The sequence below is a fragment of the Canis lupus genome, chromosome 5 (assembly GCF_011100685.1).
Source record: "Canis lupus familiaris isolate Mischka breed German Shepherd chromosome 5, alternate assembly UU_Cfam_GSD_1.0, whole genome shotgun sequence".
In the NCBI taxonomy this organism is placed as follows: domain Eukaryota; kingdom Metazoa; phylum Chordata; class Mammalia; order Carnivora; family Canidae; genus Canis; species Canis lupus.
Window position 1 is genome coordinate 3,424,043 of NC_049226.1, and position 18,664 is coordinate 3,442,706.

Consider the following 18,664-nt stretch of genomic DNA (forward strand, 5'->3'; position numbering starts at 1 on the left):
AGCAAAATGTAAAATATTAATTTTGAGCAGAAGTAAAATTAAGCCCTCTGGAAACGATTCTGGGAAACCGAGCCATAGCCTGACTTAATTAAGAAGCGATTATGCTGAAGAGCCTATATTAAGGCTTCACGTTTCTGGTACAGACAGAGTCGCTTTTAGAGAAGTCAAGTCAGGCAGCAGAGGGGGACGGGGGGAGGGGACGGGATGGTAATTGGGTGGATGAGCAAAAGCATTGTTGTTGTAGATGTGATGAAAAAACATACATAAAAGTAGAGAAAATGTAACTAGGCTTGGAGGTTTCTCGGTCCATCTTTCAGGAAGGTCAAGATGAGACCATGGAGCCATCACCATCTCATCCAAAGTCTTCGGACCAGTCCAGGGTGGGTCATCTCCACTTGGCTCCCCACCCTTCCAGCTCAGGTGTCTGAAGAGGCAGGGAAATGGGCTTGCGTGTAACAAAACTCCAGGGAACGTGGTTAGCCCCCTGCTGCTCTCAGGATGGCAACAACTAATTAGCCCCACAAATTTATGGGCTCCAGGGATGTGAGCAGATGGGTATTTAAGTTAACAGCAGAACCAATTTGTCCTCCATTAATTCCAGAGTGATACCTGAGTTTATTGGAGTTTTATATTGTTTCATCTGTTTCAAAGTCAGTTCTTGCACTTCCCCAAATTGTTATTCTTTTGACAAGCAACTATCTGGCTCTCTCCTCAGTTTCTAGAACGGAGTCCTGACTCAACTCCAAACTGCTCTGACTTTCTTGAATGTTGAGGACTGCTGATGGAGCTTCAACATGGCACTCTCTTCCCAACCCTTCCCATCTCCAGTCTCCATTTGTTGTGTTCCTCACTGTCCATCCAGCCTGGTCACTTGCTCCAGAGTGGCTGTGCTTCGTGCCAGGCAATGGTCGTGTCATAAAAACCACCAGAATTTTGATGGGTGTCTTTTTGTTCTCTACTTGATTTAAGAGATACATTAAGGAGCAAAGTCTTAAAATCCAGACTATGGGAACTTTCAGAAAACCCAGGGATCATCTACTACAATAAATTACCAGTTAGGGTGCTACTCACAGCCACCACTGACTCCCATCTCTGCTCTTCTCTCCCCACCCCTCCCCAACAACAAAAAAAGGGGGTTGCATTGGAAAAGCTAGACAGGCTGACAGCTCCAGGCACCCAGACTGGCCTCAATTGGTAAGATTCAGATCTGCTCACTCTTCTGAGCTCACAAGACCAGTGGGCTCATGGTGGTCTCAGAGAGACCTCATAGTCATGGAGCTCTGCTTTTACCGCCACAGCCCTGGCTGCAGCCAGAGACAATCCCCTTTAATCTGCTTTATTTAAAAAGGATTCTAAAAAAATAATTTAAAAAAAGGATTCTACTGTGAAATACCTTTTGAAAACCACTGAGCTAGTCTAACTCCCTCCTTTTTATGAGTTAAAAAAAAAAAAAAAAAAGCTCATAAGATTCAATAAGGTTAGTGACTTGTCCAAGGTCGCAGGGGTGGACTATCAAATAAAACTCCTGATGCCTCTTCAAAGACATGCTTATTATTCCACAACTCAGTCTAGTGAATTAGGAAATCATTATCATCATAATTATCATCATCATCATCATCAACAACATCACCATAATGTCAATCTGGGTACAGAATGTAAGTCTCAACAGAGAAATTAGCAAGTAGCTACAGTGTGGACACCCGTGAATTGTCCTACAGTGGCAACTAAGCACAGAGGAACACTTCCTAAGAGTACATATTTTCTTGCGTGGACTAATTTCTGTCTCTTGGGCAATGCCATTCCCATGATTCCTTTAGTATGTGTGCTGACAGCCAACATGCAGGGCTGATTGTAGTGTCTGGAAAAAGCAAGTAACTCATTGAGTACTATAACCTGGCAGGTGAAAAATAAATAAATAAAATTAAAAAAAAAAAAGGTAGATAGTAGCAGCTTTTAGTCACCAATGAAGAGAAACCATGTGACAGTCATCCTCAGCCTCTGCTGGGCATCAAAATAATCTGTGAAGCTTCGAAACAATACTGAGCTCTAGACCCCTCCCAGGAGATAGTGGTTTCATAGTTTTGGAGTGGGTGGGCAAGGGCGTCTACGGGCATGAGAAACCTTCACCGCTATTTTCCACATAGAGTTCAGCTGAGGCCCCACGTTTAGGAGTTGCTGCACTTAATTGATGTCCCCTGTGGAGTGTGAGGTCCTGCAGTCTGGCCTCTGGATTCATATTTCAAGCTTTTGTTCCAAAGCAGTGGGGGAGAGTGGGCCTCACGAATGAGACAGGAAATGACAAATTAGGTCCATGCCATGGTTCAGCCAACACCAAAGTTTGGCTTATGAGAGCCTGCAGGGGAGCCTCTACCGGGAAGGATGATTGTCCACCCTGAGCTCTACCTTCTAAGGAACAGGATGAGCCAAATGCTGTACATTCTCAGTCAATAATCTGTTTTGAGATGGATGAATCTAGAAGTTTTTTGGACTCATTTTTTTTAGTCTTTGTCTCTTGTCACAATAATAAGTCGTATATGTTTATCATTCCAGCACGAAGAAGTACGTACGGTATCTTTCCATGTGGTTTCATAGTCTTTCCAGGTATAAGGGGAAGCCCTTGGAAGTCTTCCCAACTGCAAGGAGGTTGTGGAACCAGCAAAAAATACACAGAAAACAAAAAGACATCCTCAAAATTGGAGCAGCTCTGCTTCAAAACACTCTCCTGGGATGGGTGCTCCCATCTTTCCCTGGGTCACTAGAACCAGAGGGGAATTTGGCCACCACCCCCTACACCCCCCTCCATTGAAGAGCTGCCAACTTCTCCAGAGAAAGCGCCAGAATAGGTTTTGCGTGGTGAGGGAGGGGCAAGTTTGTGTTTCAGAAAAAGACTCTTCCCCCTCTTGGCTTAACAGTAAAATGGTTAGGTCTTGCCACTAGGTCTTTGTATCTGACCTACTAGGTGAGGTGTCTGTGGTTAAGGGGAAAGGTCGCACATGTCCCTTTTTTAGACTTCTAAGACTTCTTTATTAGAAGCAGCCTTTCCACTTTGACTACCAAATTCTATTTGATAAATAGAGATTTTCTTTGGAAAATAAATGTGATCTGCAAAGAGAAGAAGGTGCAGTCAGCAAGTTCGTAGGAAATGCCTTAAACCAGGAAGGAAGGAAAGGAAAAAGAAAAAGATCAGTATTACTTTGCATTCCAAATGGTATGACTGTAATTATCTCCATGCTAACAAATATCTTAACGTTTGGATGCTTCTCCATGTACTGCCATGAGTCCACCTTCTTAAATTGGTTAGGGAGGCAGGATGAGATGGGAAGGCCAGCCTGGGCTCAGATGGCCTAGTTTTAAGCCCCAGCTTTGCCCCTCATCAGTTGTGTGACCTCCAGCAAGTTACTCAGCCTCTCTGTGCCTCCCTACCTCCTTTGTCAAATGAGCATAATAGCAAGCAGTCTTTTAAGATTCCCTCAAAGATTGAGTTAATTAACATAAAAGTTTTCCAAAGAGTGCCTGTAAGTACCTCATGAGGCTGAGCTATCACTGTGTTAAATTTTCTAAATGCTCACTTTAAAAAATGTTTTCAAACGGCGTGGAGGGAGAATTAAATTGTTCCCATTCTAGAGATAATGAAACTACTACCACAGAGAATGTTCAAGATCCCCTGACTATGTAGTGGAAGAACCTAGAAGCAGGATCTCGCTTTCCTATACGTATAGGATGGCCTTCGAGCCTTTCAAAAGGGGATACAAGAGGGTGTCATAACAGATAGGACTTGAAGCCAGAGCACTTCTAGAGTAATGCCTCCTTTATCACGTTTGCTTATCATTAACATATCATTATCATATCTTCATATCTTTTTTAGAAATTTATTTTTATTTAAATTCCATTAATTAACACACAATGTATTATCAGCTCCAGAGCTAGAGTTCAGTGATTTGTCGGTTGCATACAACACCCAGTCCTCATCATATCACATGCCCTCATACTTTTCTAAGCCCACTTTTAAATAAAGTTTTCCTAAGTGTTTTAAATTCACTAGACTCTCGCATCTGACTCTCCTATGATGATAACACTCCTAACCTTATTGATGGGGCACAGCTTTCCGGTAATTGGTAATTCCTGTGAACCGACACATCTATACTCTTCCTCCCAGAAGAGTTCACACTGCATGAGAACAAGTGCTTGTCAAAACAGAAGGATCTTCTTAGATAATAGGGTCAAACTATGGGAGCAATGCCATGCCCAAGGCAGCCAATGTGACCCGGAGGATGTTGCTGTTTAGGACAGGGGACAGTTGAGGGGGACCCTTACTTGTTAGTTATCAGTCCACGGAGAAGCTCAGCTACAAGAAGGTGCTGGAATCAAAGTCTAGGAAGCAAATAAAAAATTCTACCATTTTTGAGAGCCTGTTTGTTCCAAGAACTTTCATTTTTGGCTCATCCTTATAACATCTCTACAGGATGCATTGTCTTGTGCACCACCAGGCTAGCATGGCTTCTGGGAGGTGATTTTTTATGCAAAGTTAGCTACCTAAGGACAGTGTCCTTTTGGCTTGGGCACAAGAACTGGAAAGAGGTTAGGTGGTGGCAGAGGCGAGCAGAGAGCAGGCCAAGGAGCAGGTAGGACTCACCCTTAATTAAAGTCAGAAGAAGCCAGTTATCTACCTGCAGATAGATAGCAGCTCCACAGCCTTGATTTGGAGCCAGGCTCTATTCTCCGGCAGGCGGCACAGGATGAGCAGGTGAAGCTGCTGGCCTGGCAAGAACAGAGACAACCTGAACCGCATGGCCAGGACAGCGGGCTGACGGGAAGGGACATGAGGATAGAGGTGGGGCTGATGCGCCCAGTTTGGGAAGCAGAGAAGATGTAACGTAGCTGGGTGCAGACGCCTGAAAGCAGATGTAACCTGTACACGCTACCCTTTGATATTACTGCCCTAGCAGCTGGAGTGTCTTTCCTCCCACTATTTGGATTTTTAAAATTTAATGCAATGTGTTTCCATAGAAAGTGACTCAGGCCTTCCGCAAAAAAAAAAAAAAAAAAAAAAAAAGAAAAAAGAAAGGAAGAAAGGAAGGAAGGAAGGAAGGAAGGAAGAAAGAAAGAAAGAAAGAAAGAAAGAAAGAAAGAAAGAAAGAAAGAAAGAAAGAAAGAAAAAGAAAGAAAAAACAACAACAAAAAATCAGCTTCAGGGATAGCATCCTCTGAATGCTTTAGATTTTGGTTTTTGTTTGCTTTATTTTTGTTTTAATTTTTAAGTAATCTCTATACCCGACGTGGGGCTCGCGTTCACAATCAAGAGTCGCATGCTGTACCGACTGAGCCAGCCAGGCGTCCCACCTGGATTTTGTTTTAGAAGAGAATGAGAGCAGCACTGTTGGAGTGAACTAGGAGACAGAGGGCTGGCTTGCACATCCATGCTGGCAATCGTCACCAGGGACAAAGAGAAAGATGCTCACTCGGAGGCTGAGAGGTGAGTAGGGGACTATGTCTTTGGCGATGAACGTTGCCAGCTTTCCAGGGCAATCTGGGCTCTCACCTGACCTCAGAGATCATCTAGACTGCAGAGTAAGCAATGTCAAAGTCTAAACTCTGCCTACGATGAGGCCAACCACAAGTGGAGAGGGGTGGTGAAGACAACTAGCAGGACCTGCCGAGCACGGGAGCTCAGTGAAGCTGCCTCATTACATTGCGAGGTGTAGCATCTCCATTTGATGTCTGAGAATCGGGCCTCACGGAAGACGTGCAATAACTTGCCCCAGGTCACATGGCCCATCGAAGGGGAGTCGGGCAGGGGCCAGGTCCGTGTGATTCTGCACCTCGTTCTGTGTCCGGGGGACTCTGGAGCAGCCCAGAGGCTGTGCAGCCACTGCAGTTGCCCTGACAAGTATGCAATGACAGATTTTCTGCATTGTCTTAGTTAGTTATTACTTTAATTTCACAGATGGAAAAACTGAGGTTTAGAGAGGCTAATATGCAACTCAGGATTCCAGCTCCAGTCTTTCTGAATCCAGGACCAGAACACTAAACTTCTGTTCCTAGATAGAGCTAGGCATTTTCTCCTGATTCTCCTATTCATTCCTTGCCTTTGGTTATGCAAAACTGGGCAAATATTTGAGCAAAATATGAACATATGAATGTATGAATGACTACATAAGATTTATTTACACACACACACACACACACACACACATATAACTTATATAACTTCTAGTGCCAACCATGTAGAAGATACTGTCCACATAGTTATATTATTTCTCATATTAACAATAACTACACAAAGCAAAACTAGATTATATTATTAAGCTCCTTTTACAGAGATAGAAACTGAAGCTCAGAAGTAAAAAAAAAAAAAAAAAAAAGAATTGCCAATGTCACTTAGTGAGGTCAAAGCAAAGAGTCAAACTTAAGGCTGTTTGATTACAAAATCTCAGGCCATTTTTCCCCCTGTCTTTGTGTAAAATGATCGTCAAGTGACTTCAAAGAGAAGTGATAAGACCCCTCCAGCATAAAGGTTCAGGAAGCATATCACAAAATAAGTTTACACGTGTTCCGTATCAACTTTTTTTTTTTTTTTTTTTTTTTTTTTTTTGTGGTCAGTGCATTCAAATCACAGAAAAACTAGGTTAGGCTTTGTTTTCATGACTCCATTATGCAGAGGAAGAGTCTCTTTAAGAAAGCACTTTTTTTTTTTTCGGGGGGCTTGAAATTTCCTCTGAGCAGCTCTTTCTAGAAGAGTTATTAGAATTTATTTTCAATTATACACCAGAATAAGCCGTCTGCAGTATAGTTAACTTTCAATTTCAGCCAATTTTCGACGCATTCAATCATAGATGCCTCAGTGATTAAGAATCTATGTTGCAAAACAATTCCCACTTTGCAACAATGCAATCACACAGATCTACAACTCATAACATATTATCCAATGCTTTTTCAGCTCACTGGTGAAGTGAAATAGAATTTACCAACCATCCCCTTTTACCCAGTGTGCTCCAAGCTCATTTGCAAACTGTTCTGCAACTCAAAACAGCTCACGAGAGGGTTTGTGTTCAACGTAGCCTTGAAGAGACGGAGACGGGCCGCTTTGGAGATTCATGACTTTGGGCCACCTCGTTTTCTCTTTCTATTCCTAATGTACGTTTGGCTGAACATAACATACCACGAGGAACTGAGCCCCTCCCTTCAAGATTCTGAAATTGCTCTCCATGATAGAAGTAGATTCATGAAGAAGACCAAGACCGCTGTTTGCTCTTCTCGATGGCATGGCCATTGTGCATGAGGTAGGGAGGGTGGGGGGAGCAGAAACTTGGGTAGAAACACTGCCAGATACAGACAGCAAATCTGAACTCTCTTATTTTTTTTTTTTGAACTCTCTTATTTTTATTATTAAAGTTTGGAAGAGGGATCCCTGGGTGGCGCAGCGGTTTGGCGCCTGCCTTTGGCCCAGGGCGCGATCCTGGAGACCCGGGATCGAATCCCACATTGGGCTCCCGGTGCATGGAGCCTGCTTCTCCCTCTGCCTGTGTCTCTGCCTCTCTCTCTCTCTCTCTCTCTGTGACTATCATGAATAAATAAATAAAATCTTTAAAAAAAAAAATAAAGTTTGGAAGATAACGGCTGTCTTAACAAACGTGTAGAAAAGTTTGAGTTTCATGCACTGAATGAAGCCGTGGTAATCGCTTACACTGGGCCTCACTTTCAGTAGGATGCATCCCATCTGAGGTTCTGTTTGAAGTCCACGGGACAGAAGAGATTGGTAAAATGAGTGAAGACGAAGCAGAATAACCTCTCAAAGAGGATTGGCTCCCTGCTGACCGAAGCCAAGTCTTCCGAGTTGCAAAGTGAAATACTCTGAAGTCGCGCATAAGCCCCCTCGGAAATGTACCTCTAACAAAATAGGAGAGGATAAATCAGAGCCCAATTATTAAGAAATACTTCAAACAGACTCATCTGACCTCTCCCCCTTTTTGGGGGGCCCTCAGGCTACGGTGAAAGTGGAACGGAACACCAAACCTCTGGCTCTCGGAATAGGTTTTGGATGCAGTGAGAAGAGAATATCGGAACAAAGAGATGGTCTGAACAAAGCTGCCCAAGAATAAGCAAGATGAAAGGAAGTGCGAAGGCAAGACTGCAAACACATCACAGAGAAAAGGGAAAAGGACAAATTAGAAATAAAGAAAGGAACCTTGCTCGCAAAGGTTCCATGAAAAACCCCGTTTGGAAGAAACTCTAACTTGAAATGCCTAAGCATATCCTCTGAGTGCTTTATTCCATACCATGACTCGACAAGAGCATGAATGCATGAGTAAAATAAGAAGGAAAAGATTGCAAAACAATAGACTGAGATGAAAGAGTTGGGGATCCCTGGGTGGCGCAGCGGTTTAGCGCCTGCCTTTGGCCCAGGGCGCGATCCTGGAGACCCGGGATTGAATCCCACATCAGGCTCCCGGTGCATGGAGCCTGCTCCTCCCTCTGCCTGTGTCTCTGCCTCTCTCTCTCTCTCTCTCTCTGTGTGTGTGTGACTATCATAAATAAATAATTAAATAAAAAAAAGAAAAAGAAAAGAAAGAGTCAACTGTGGCTCTACAGCCCGAACTGAAGATCGTTCGAGGACTAATCAATCGGGAGTCAGCAACACAAGAGGGGCCACTGGCCAATTCAGTTAGCGGCGTAAAGGAACGACCTGGGATACTCTAGGCAAATGCTGAGGAAGAAATGCAAAGTGATTAAAGAAATTAAAGAGAAGATGAAGAGTATGGAGGGAATCAAACATAGGAAAAAGTGTCATCCCTGGACCACAGACCCTAACGAACACACTGACAAAATATTCAAGTAGGCGAGACAGGAGACCTGCCCTGAAATGGAGGAAGAACTGAGTCTGGGGATCACAGGAGCTCTCTGTGTTCCCAGAAACATTATTTCAAACTTATCTGATCCTCCTCACATGAAAGAATGTCAAGGATAAAGTAAGAATTCTCTGGCATCTAGGTGGAAAAAGGAGTCACTGGACAAAAACTAAATAGGTAAACACAAGCCCGTCAGAGCTCTGCAAGGTAGCAGTCAATGCTTGAGGACGTGACGACAGTGTCTGCCACAATTTGAGGGAAATAAAATGTGACTGCAAAATATTACAGCAGTTGGGTTGCTTTTTAAAGGCACAAAGCAGACAGCCCCAAACATGTAAAAATGCACAAACCAATCAAAATGGAGGAAAGGTAAAAGACTCTTTGGTTGTGAAACTTTAATGCATTTAAATTTATAATTAGGACAAAACAATGATGAAAATTGCAGTAACAAAAGTGAATGACAATGAGAAATAATGACTTAATTAAGGGGAAAGTGATAGTATTACAGTGCTTATTTCCACATCCTTTTTAGCTGTGAGTCAACTGCTACTGTCTATAGTGAAAACATGTAGTTTAAAAAAATACTCCAATCTCTTAATGGTTTTAATCTCTTTTACACACATTAGAGGGAACTTCTAGAGAACAATTTATATTGTGATTTAAAAATCCATCCCGGCTTTGAAAGTATCTAACAATAACAGAGGCAGGAAACCGACATTGAGAAGTTAGGCTGATTGAAAATGTTATCGGTCTGGGTACTTTCCGTGGTTTGGGTGGTTTCCTCTGTCTGGGGACTTTAGGCAGTAAGTTCATTTATTAAACACACACACACACACACTTTTATTGAACACTTGGTAAGGTAGGCATGCTTCACACACTTCTCATTAACTTCTCTCAATGCCCCACACGACGTGCTCTTCTGATCACTTAACCTAGACAGATCTACACATCACAAAGTCTAAGCAAATTGTTAGTGGGGGCCAGAGCCCTACTAAAATCCGCCTATTTCCAAATGCATCCCTGAGTTACCCCTATGCTGTGCTCCCTTAACTATTTAATGTCACTCTGATCATTGGGACGGTGTTTACTAGAGAATATTGAGAAGCTGCAGAACATATGCGACCATAAACATTGGGGGAAGCTTTTGGTTTCTGAAAACATGGATCTTCACTGTCAGCGTTTTTCGTCCAAACAGATTCCCACTCTCTGAAGAGTGATAGCACAAAGATATTAAATATTAGCTTTTCAGAGGGAAAAAAAAAAAAACCTCTAAATCCCTAACAAACTCTAGTTAAAATTTCATATAATGTGCCAGAGATAAAGAGAGAAAAAAATATTCAATAAAAGGCTCAACCTGAAATACAGATCACTAATTAACCTCCAAGACATCCCAGTACAGAAGGGGATTATCGTGATCTGACCCAGGGGGATTTTAACAAAGAGAAAAATCTCAGTGTCTAAAGTTGTCTATTGGATCTTGATTGGATCATGTATTACGAGTCCTCACTCTTGACTTGTTCTCTGACTATAGATCTCATTTGCATTACTAGGCTATTTGGTCTATGCAAGGATGATGAATGTGAAGGAATAAGAGAATAATTTGAGAAACTAATCATTAGGTCTGGCAAGCCCTTTACCACACAAATATTTGTATTCAACTCAAGCAAGGTATGAAAAAAAGGTAAAGGGTCAAGCAAACCTGAAAACTTCCAAGATTTTCCCCTAGATTCAATTTAAAAGGGCTTACCCGAATCTTTGTAGTTACGATGAATCACAAGAGATTAAGGTGAGGCTTAGAAGAGAGGGAAAAAAATATTTGAGAAGCATCTCCTTTGGGGAAAATCTGATTTTCGGATAATAAGCATAATAGATTTCTGCTGATCCAAAGTAGAGATTGCTAATTTTCGATCCCAATATCCGTTATGACTGTCATAAAATCTCTGATATTTAGTGGAACATGTGGTCCGACCTCCTTTACAGTTGGATGTAGTCATGGAATTAAGTCCCCACCATCAAGAGGTTGGGTGGAAGCTTCCAAGAATTGCCCTAAAGCATAGTTGGTTTATGCTTTTTGACCTTTCCTCTCCCCTCTGGAAGAGGGTCCTTGGAAGGTGTAGTAAGCAATGCCTGGACCTCTGATGGTCAGGCGGGCAAGCATCACAGTCTGGTTGGTGCAGAGGAGCACTGGTCCTGGGTGACAAAGAGCCACCGAGTCAGCCCTGGGCTGCCTATCTTGAGAATTTTATACATGCAAAACCGATTTCTACATTATTTAAGCCATAATTTCTCAGGTTTCTGTGGCTTGCCGCTAAACCTCGTCCTAAGCGATACACTTCCTTTAGCAAAATACAAATCTGGATCCTTTATTCTGGTCCACAGATTGTTGGGTCTAATGGAAAACAAATGAGGTTCTATCCTCCGTTCAGCCAAACCAACCAAATGTAAATACTCCCATTTCAAAATCGTGTGCATGTATCCGTGCATCCTCCGGGGTGTTTCTTATAAGTGAGCTGCTTTCTTCCCGGGGCTTCCATCAATGGAAGCAATTTTAAGCAGCTAAATGTGAGCAAGAGGCAACAGAGTGTCCTACTCTCCCCAGCCAGCCAATTACTCAATGCGCGGGGATCGGCGTCGGCCGGTTCCGTTGCCATCGAGCTGCTTGTGTTCAGAACCCTGCTCAGAGAGCGGGTGCCCCTTAGGTTAGGATTCAGAACATGTCCACATGTCGGGCCATTTCAGAGGCTGGACGGCCACGCAAGCCTGGGTGGTGGCGACTAGGGGAGGAGCGAGCTTCCACGGGCTTGGCTCCGGCACAGCTAGACGTGCTCAGACGGAGAGCACCTTGCAGGAAGTGACTTAGGCATTCTGTGCCAGTGGGAAGGATAAAAAGAAAAAAAAGAATCTTAAATGCATTTGCAGCCGCACGGCTTTTGCTCTTCATTGAATCTGTTATTAAGTCCCTGGGAAGACCTCTGTCTTCTTCATTTAAAGGCAGGAAACACAAGACACAAAGCCCCCCCAAACTCCCAGGAACACGCTTCACGAGGGCCCTGCTCGTGATCCCTCAGCTCCCAACCCAGGAGGCGAGCGGAGAGCCGGGCCCCAGACCGGGGGATGTCCCGAAGGCTGCGGCCTGCCACTCGGATGCCAGGCACTCATGTCCCCGGGGAGTCCACCCGCTGCCTCCTCGTACAGCCTGTCTTTCTCCTCTACTCTGTTTGCCTTTGTCCTCTACCTCCGGCGCTTAGGCACCCGCTGTCATTCCAGCTGGACACTCGCCTCTGAACCAAGGGCACAGCAGTCCCCAGGGTCCCCTTTGATTTTTACAAACTTCGACAATACTTCAGCCCCCTCTTTTATTTGTATGTCTCCAGCGAGAACGGCCCTTGCTCAGGCTTCAACTCAGGTAGCACTTGGTCTGCAGGGCCCGGCAACAGTCCTGACACATAATGAGATTCAGACAGAGGCAGTAATTTCCTCAGAGAGCAGGATAATTGGTATTGAGCATGAGGATGAGAGACGTGAGCACCATGTGGGTGTCTGACTCTTGGCTACCAGACATGCCCCAAATAAAACTGATGAGCAGTTACTTCTAATACCCGCGCACTCACACACACACAGTGCTACCTAAAAGCTTTTCAGATATCTATGTAGTTGGGCAAAGAGCCACACAACTTTAAATATTCTTGGTAATCATCATGTTTATTGAGCATTTACTGCACGCCAAACCCTGTGCCAAACACATTAGTACATTAAAGTACTCTTTGTGAACTATTAATAGCTATTATTCCCCACATTGTGCAAGTGAAAGAGCAGATTTAGAGACGTGAAGTAACTTCTCCACATCCACACCACTCTTCTGTGGCCAAGCTCCCCACAGTACTCCCTTCTGCGCAGCCGGTGACGCCAAGGCTCGCCGAGCTGTCGTGCGGGTGTGGGCAGGGCCCGTGAGGAGCAGCCCTGAAGAAGTTAGATGAATATCTTGCTGATTTTTTCTTTTCTTTTTTTTTTTTTAAGATTTTATTTATTCATGAGAGAGAGACAGAGAGAGACAGAAACAGAGACAGAGACAGAGATGCAGGGAGCCCGACGTGGAACTCGATCCCAGGACCCCAGGGTCAGGCCCTGGGCCGAAGGCAGATGCTCAACCACTGAGCCACGCAGGTGCCCCTGATTTCAAGTGTGTTGTGGGTGAGGGATGCATTCCCTCCTCTTCCTGTCTTTGCATCGTATTTTTCCTGACGTTAAGTCCCATCAACTCCCCCTCTGGCTGGAAGACTTCTCCGAGCTCTGTAGTCATCTGGCAGCCAAATGAAGGTTTCGCAGCCTTGAACGGCTCACATTTTCTTGGCAAACGAGGCTTTCGCTGTGGGCAAACGAGGCTCTTGCCGTGGACGTCGGGGCTTCAGAGGATGGAGGGCAACGGCTGTGTGCAGCAGCAAGATGGGATCCTTGTTCTCCCCCGTGGAGGGTATATTATCTTTTGTGCAAGCACCTAACTCATTAGAACTTGTGTTCCTTTCCGAGGGTGAAATCCTTATTATGGAAAAGTCCCTTTTTTTTTTAATTTTATTTTTATTTTTTTTTTTTAATTTTTATTTATTTATGATAGTCACAGAGAGAGAGAGAGAGAGGCGGAGACACAGGCAGAGAGAGAAGCAGGCTCCATGCACCGGGAGCCCGACGTGGGATTCGATCCCGGGTCTCCAGGATCGAGCCCTGGGCCAAAGGCAGGTGCCAAACCGCTGCACCACCCAGGGATCCCTGTGTGCTGCGGCAAGACAGGATCCTTGTTCTCCCCCGTGGACGGTTTATTATCTTTTGTCCAAGCACCTAACTCATTAGGACTTGTGTTCCTTTCCGAGGGTGAAATCCTTATTATGAAAAAGTCCCCTGATGGCACCTGGGAAGATGAGACTTAATTTGTGCTCCACAAGGGAACTTTTCCCTCAATATTCATAGAGGTGGCCCAGTCTAGCCAGGAGGGTGTTTGCCAGGAGACAAGGATTCTGGTGCAGTTAGGCTCCTTCATCACACTTTCCTTCATCTGGCCTCAGTTAAACTTTTTTTTTTTTTTTAAGATTTTTTAATTTTTATTTAGAGACCCCTGGATGGGTCAGTGGGTTGAAGTCAGACCCTTGATTTCAGCTAAGGTCACGATGTCAGGGTCCTGGAATTGAGCCCCACCTCGAGCTCCCCACCCAGTGGAGAGTCTGCTTGTTCCTCTCTCTCTCTCTCTCCACCCCTCCACCAGCTCAAGTTCTTTTTTCTGTGTTTCGTTATTTTAGAGGGAGAGAGGGGGAGAGAGAGAGAGAGAGCGAGAGAGAGAGAGAGAGAGCGCAAGGGTGCATGTACCCAAGTAGAGGAAGGGGCAGAGGGGGAGGGGGAAGAGAATCTCCAGAAGACTCCCCGCTGAGCGTGGAGCCCCATGTGGGGCTTGATCCTACACCTTGAGATTGTGACCTGAGCCAGAACCAAGAGTTGGACGCTCACCTGACTGAGCCACCCAGGTGGCCCCTCAGTTAACACTTCTAATAAAGCACAGCCAAGCTCACTTTCCTCAAAGGGGCACTCCAGACACCGCCTCGTTCTGAGCGGGACAGCGTGTATCTTCCAGCCACTCGCACTGACACCCTCTCCCCCTCCCCCATGAAGAACAGTGCTGTATTTCATGCACAAATAGCAATTTCCAGCCACGAAGAAACACCTGGGAGAGCCAGGGCGCTCGTGGTACAAGATAATTAGAGATTATTATAATCGAAATTTCATTGCCACATCAAACTGTGTCTTTTAGCATTAATTAATCTCCAATCCCAGCCCCTGAGCCTCTCAACTCGCCTGCTGGAGCCACCAGCTTGTCAAACATACCAGAGCCTTGCATCTCATTATCTTATCACTGGGTGCAGGGGAGGAGATAAGCCCAGATTCCTCAGAGCCTTGGCCCAAGCAGCTGTGATTCGCAAGGTGGACTCCCTGGGAAGAGGCAGGTGGGAGAAGCGATTTGGGGAAGGCGAGCCGGCCTATTTATTGATTAATTTATGCTTTCTCAGCAAAGTAAGAGGCAGAGGATGAAAATCGCTTCCACCGGGGGAGCTGGGCCACGGACAAAGGCGAGGCACAGGTCACAGGTGGGGAGGAACTGAGGCGGGGTGAGGCACCTTCACGCCTCGGCTGGTTCTCCGATTCTGTCCTGATCCTGGAAGTGAGTGTAGAGGTGTCTCCCCATCTGTGCCTTTCTCCCTCTGCTTGTCACTTCATTCTTCTTATTGTTATTATTATTTTTTAAGAATTCTTTATTTATTTTATGATAGACATAGAGAGAGAGAGAGGCAGAGACACAGGAGGACAGAGAAGCAGGCTCCATGCCGGGAGCCCGACGTGGGACTCGATCCTGGGACTCCAGGATCGCGCCCGGGCCAGAGGCAGGTGCCAAACCGCTGAGCCACCCAGGGATCCCCTGTTATTATTATTTTTGCAGCATTTGCTGTCACTCTACACATGAGACATTTCAAAACCAGCATTTTTAAGACTTTCTTATTGACCAACGCTTTGCCCGCCACCGGGCACTGCAAACTACCACCTTTGGGACAAATAAACTGGTGTCCGATGGCTGCAATTTGATGACAAATATGTTTTTCACACATTTCCCTACTCATTCTGGTAACAAAATAGAGCTCCTTAGCAAACGGGCAAGCATTCACAGGTACAGCGATTAGTATTTCATCCCCGCTGTGCAGGGTCGCTCAGTACCGCAGTCATGACTAATTGCCACAAAGAATTATTCCAAGAAGTATAAATTCCCCGGTACAATTAGGTATCTTCCTCTCTACTCTTTTCTACACGTATTTGCAGTTTTAAAACTTCTCCTCTTCTGGGAAACTTTGATATAATCATTCCCATGTGCACGCAGTAGGATCTCCCCAGCGCGGGGGGCGGTATCACAAACACAGGCAACGGTACCAGTGAGTTGCAGGACACTGTGTTGGACAGACGGGGCCAGCCAGAGGGAGGACGTTCGGCAGATCCCCGTGGACGTTACCGGAGTCGGACTGGAGATGAGCCCGTGGGAGGACGGAGTCGTGACGGCAGCGGTGCGGGGTTTCAGGGCCGCTGTGTCCTGTTCCTCAGCCTGAGCACGGGCTGGTTGGATGTGTTCAGTTTGTGACACTTCATTGAGGCTGCGTTTTGTCAAGCCCAAAAGCAATTAAAATATAAAAAAAAGTATGTGAAGCCTGCCTGCCTCCTTTCTTCCTTCCTGTCTTCTTTCCCCCTCTCTTTCTCCTCTCCTCCCTCCCCTCCCCAACTGTACATGTCTCTCTTTTCCTAGGAAAAGACTCCATAGAACTAATTTCAGTGAATCCCAGGAAGCACCTATGTAGCCCTCTAGGCCTTTGGTCAAGCCTGAATCCTGAAAACTCCTGCTCCTTCCTCTGCAGTTACATGAATGGAACAGGAAAGTCACTCCCCTACACAGGGGACTCCCTATAGCCCACCAAGGGAGGAGCGGAGGACCTTATCGGGTGACCAACCACATCTGCAACTCGGACTGATAGAGCCATATGCTTTGCTTTCTGTTTGTTTGTTTGTTTTTAGTGGGAGAGAGCATGCATGAGCAGAGGGGACAGGCAGAGGGAGAGAGAGAATCCCAAGCAGGCTCCACACCCACCGTGGAGCCCAACAAGCACCTCAATCCCACAACCCTGAGATCATGACCCAAGTTGAAATCAAGAGCTGGATGCTCAACTGACTAAGCCACCCAGGTGCCTCTCCATATGCATTTTTAAAATTTAATGAATTTAATTTGAGATAGAGAGCAAGCAAGCAAAGGGGGCATGGGGGAGGAGGAGCAGAGGGAGAGGGACAAGCAGACTCCATGCTAAGTGCGGAGCCTGATGCAGGGCTTGATCTCTGACCCTGAGATGATGACCTGAGCAGAAATCAGGAGTTGGATACTCAAACGACTGAACCACCCAGGCTCCCCACCCCTCCATATGCTTTTGAAGACACATATCCATCTTCAAAGAACATGAAAATTTAACACTTAAAATAGAACCTAAGTATATTTTAGAATGAGGTGGTTTTCTCACATGGCTGCTTTCTGTATAGGAGATGAAATGAGCTCAACAGGTAGCACAGAGCATCCGATTTGGTAACTCTGCTTCCAGTCGGATGACAGGTAAACATAATAAGGTGCACATTATTATTTATGTGCCACCAAGCTTTTCAGGTTATGGAGATTTTTATGTACTTTGATAGTTTCTTTTTCAAAGGAGCAAATACTTCAAGCAGGTCAATGATTGAAATTCACTGAAGCTGGAAACCTTGGCTGACTTGCTCCTCATCACCATGTCCCAGATTCCTGGCATCCGGTAGGCATGTGAGACATGTTTAGTGAGAGAATGAATGGATGCACGCAGCAAACTGAAATATAAGCCAAAGAAAGAGTGGCTTTCCCTCCGTGTAGGCCATGGAGTAGCTCCTGATTAGCATGCTTGGGTGTTCTGACTTGACTCTTCCATTGTTCATGAAGCAAAACAGACTTGTGTTAACAAATCAATCATTCGTTAAATGTCTACCCTACGCTCAGCAAAAGGCTAAGTGCTACAAGTGGTAGAAAAGTATGTGTGGACCTAATTCCTACTCTCAAAGGCGGGCATTCATGAAATAGCAAGTAATTTAAATAGCTCACAAATGGTGCAAATACACACCAGGGCCCTCTGGCAGCTCGGGAAAGAGTAATCAAGGGTAGTGGAGCAGCCAGGGGAGACTTCCCGCAACGTCCGTGGTTCACAGGGTGACAGACACTGTCTTAGCCCTGGATTTGAACTCCTGCCTTTAACACTCAGAACTGCTCTGTGAGGAGAATAGCCCTGGATTCATTTTGTAGATGAGAACACTCATGAGATGAGCCCCAAATCATCGAGCTGGTCAGTAGTTTTCTAGCTGCAGAGCTACAATGCATGCTGTCACTGGAAGAAGCCTTCGGGGAGTTAGTTGGTCCTTGCACAACGGGCAGGATACTGATGAGTAGGAGGTCCAGCCCAGACCTTACGATGGTACCTGCCACAGAATTAGCCCTGTGAGCCCTGCCATCCACAAGCACAAATGGGAGGGCTTGGCCTCTAGCAGAGCACAAGATGCCCCAAGAAAAGACTGGGGCAAACACATCCTGACATGGCCCATCAGCTCTTTTCACAGAAAAAAATTAAGAGTCTTTAGCTACCTTTGTGAAAGCAACTGCTTTTGTTGGATAAGAGTTGATGCCCAGGACTCAAATTCTGCACTTCTAGGGCATGCCCTCCATTTTATCTTCTCCGAATGTAGGGCAGTCATGAGGTTTTTCCCTGGCTGACAGCAGAAGAAAAGCAGGACAGAAAGAGGATAAGTTAAACAGGCAAACATAGCCGACTCCTCCCCACTGCCTACATACACATTAGGTGCTTAATTGCGCAGTGTGCTTTCTTGGGGGCGGGGGAGAGCGCCTGGCCCAGAGGGTGACAAGCTGGAGCATGAGGACCATCAGCTCTGATCATTCGCAGGCTGGTGTCACTGCAGGTGCTTTGCATTCTCATCCGTATCGAGGCCTAGTCCATTGCTGATTATTTGTTTATTTAGTTACTGCTGTCTCGCTGCAAGCGCGCTGCCATCCAAATGAATTTTCATTTAAATATGCAAACAGTGGAAGATGGAATTTTAAAACAGAAGTACTTGGGCTCGCTAACATGGTTTGGTATAAAACAGAATTTGGTATACAATGTGCTGTCTGTCTTAGGCTTTAGCTCTTCGTTATTGAACAACCCAAAGGCAACCAGTATTCG

General features: G+C 45.3%; 1 protein-coding gene and 1 long non-coding RNA gene across 5 annotated transcripts in view; both read right to left on the reverse strand.

Annotated features, from left to right (window-relative positions):
* Positions 1-18,664, reverse strand: part of NTM (neurotrimin) — a 934,064-nt gene that overhangs the window by 668,568 nt on the left and 246,832 nt on the right. The gene's annotated exons all lie outside the window — the stretch shown is intronic.
* The window catches only part of LOC111095772, a 69,056-nt gene that overhangs the window by 47,879 nt on the left and 2,513 nt on the right, over positions 1-18,664 (reverse strand). The window contains exons 3-4 of one of the 4 annotated variants that reach the window (XR_005359030.1): positions 18,070-18,194; positions 15,365-16,024 (exon numbers count right to left, since the gene is read on the reverse strand). The exons of 2 other annotated variants lie outside the window; for them this stretch is intronic. This is a non-coding gene — a long non-coding RNA (uncharacterized LOC111095772). Of the gene's footprint in view, positions 1-15,364; positions 16,025-16,926; positions 17,907-18,069; positions 18,195-18,664 lie in introns of those variants that run through there. One more of the 4 variants, XR_005359031.1, reaches the window with a different exon arrangement.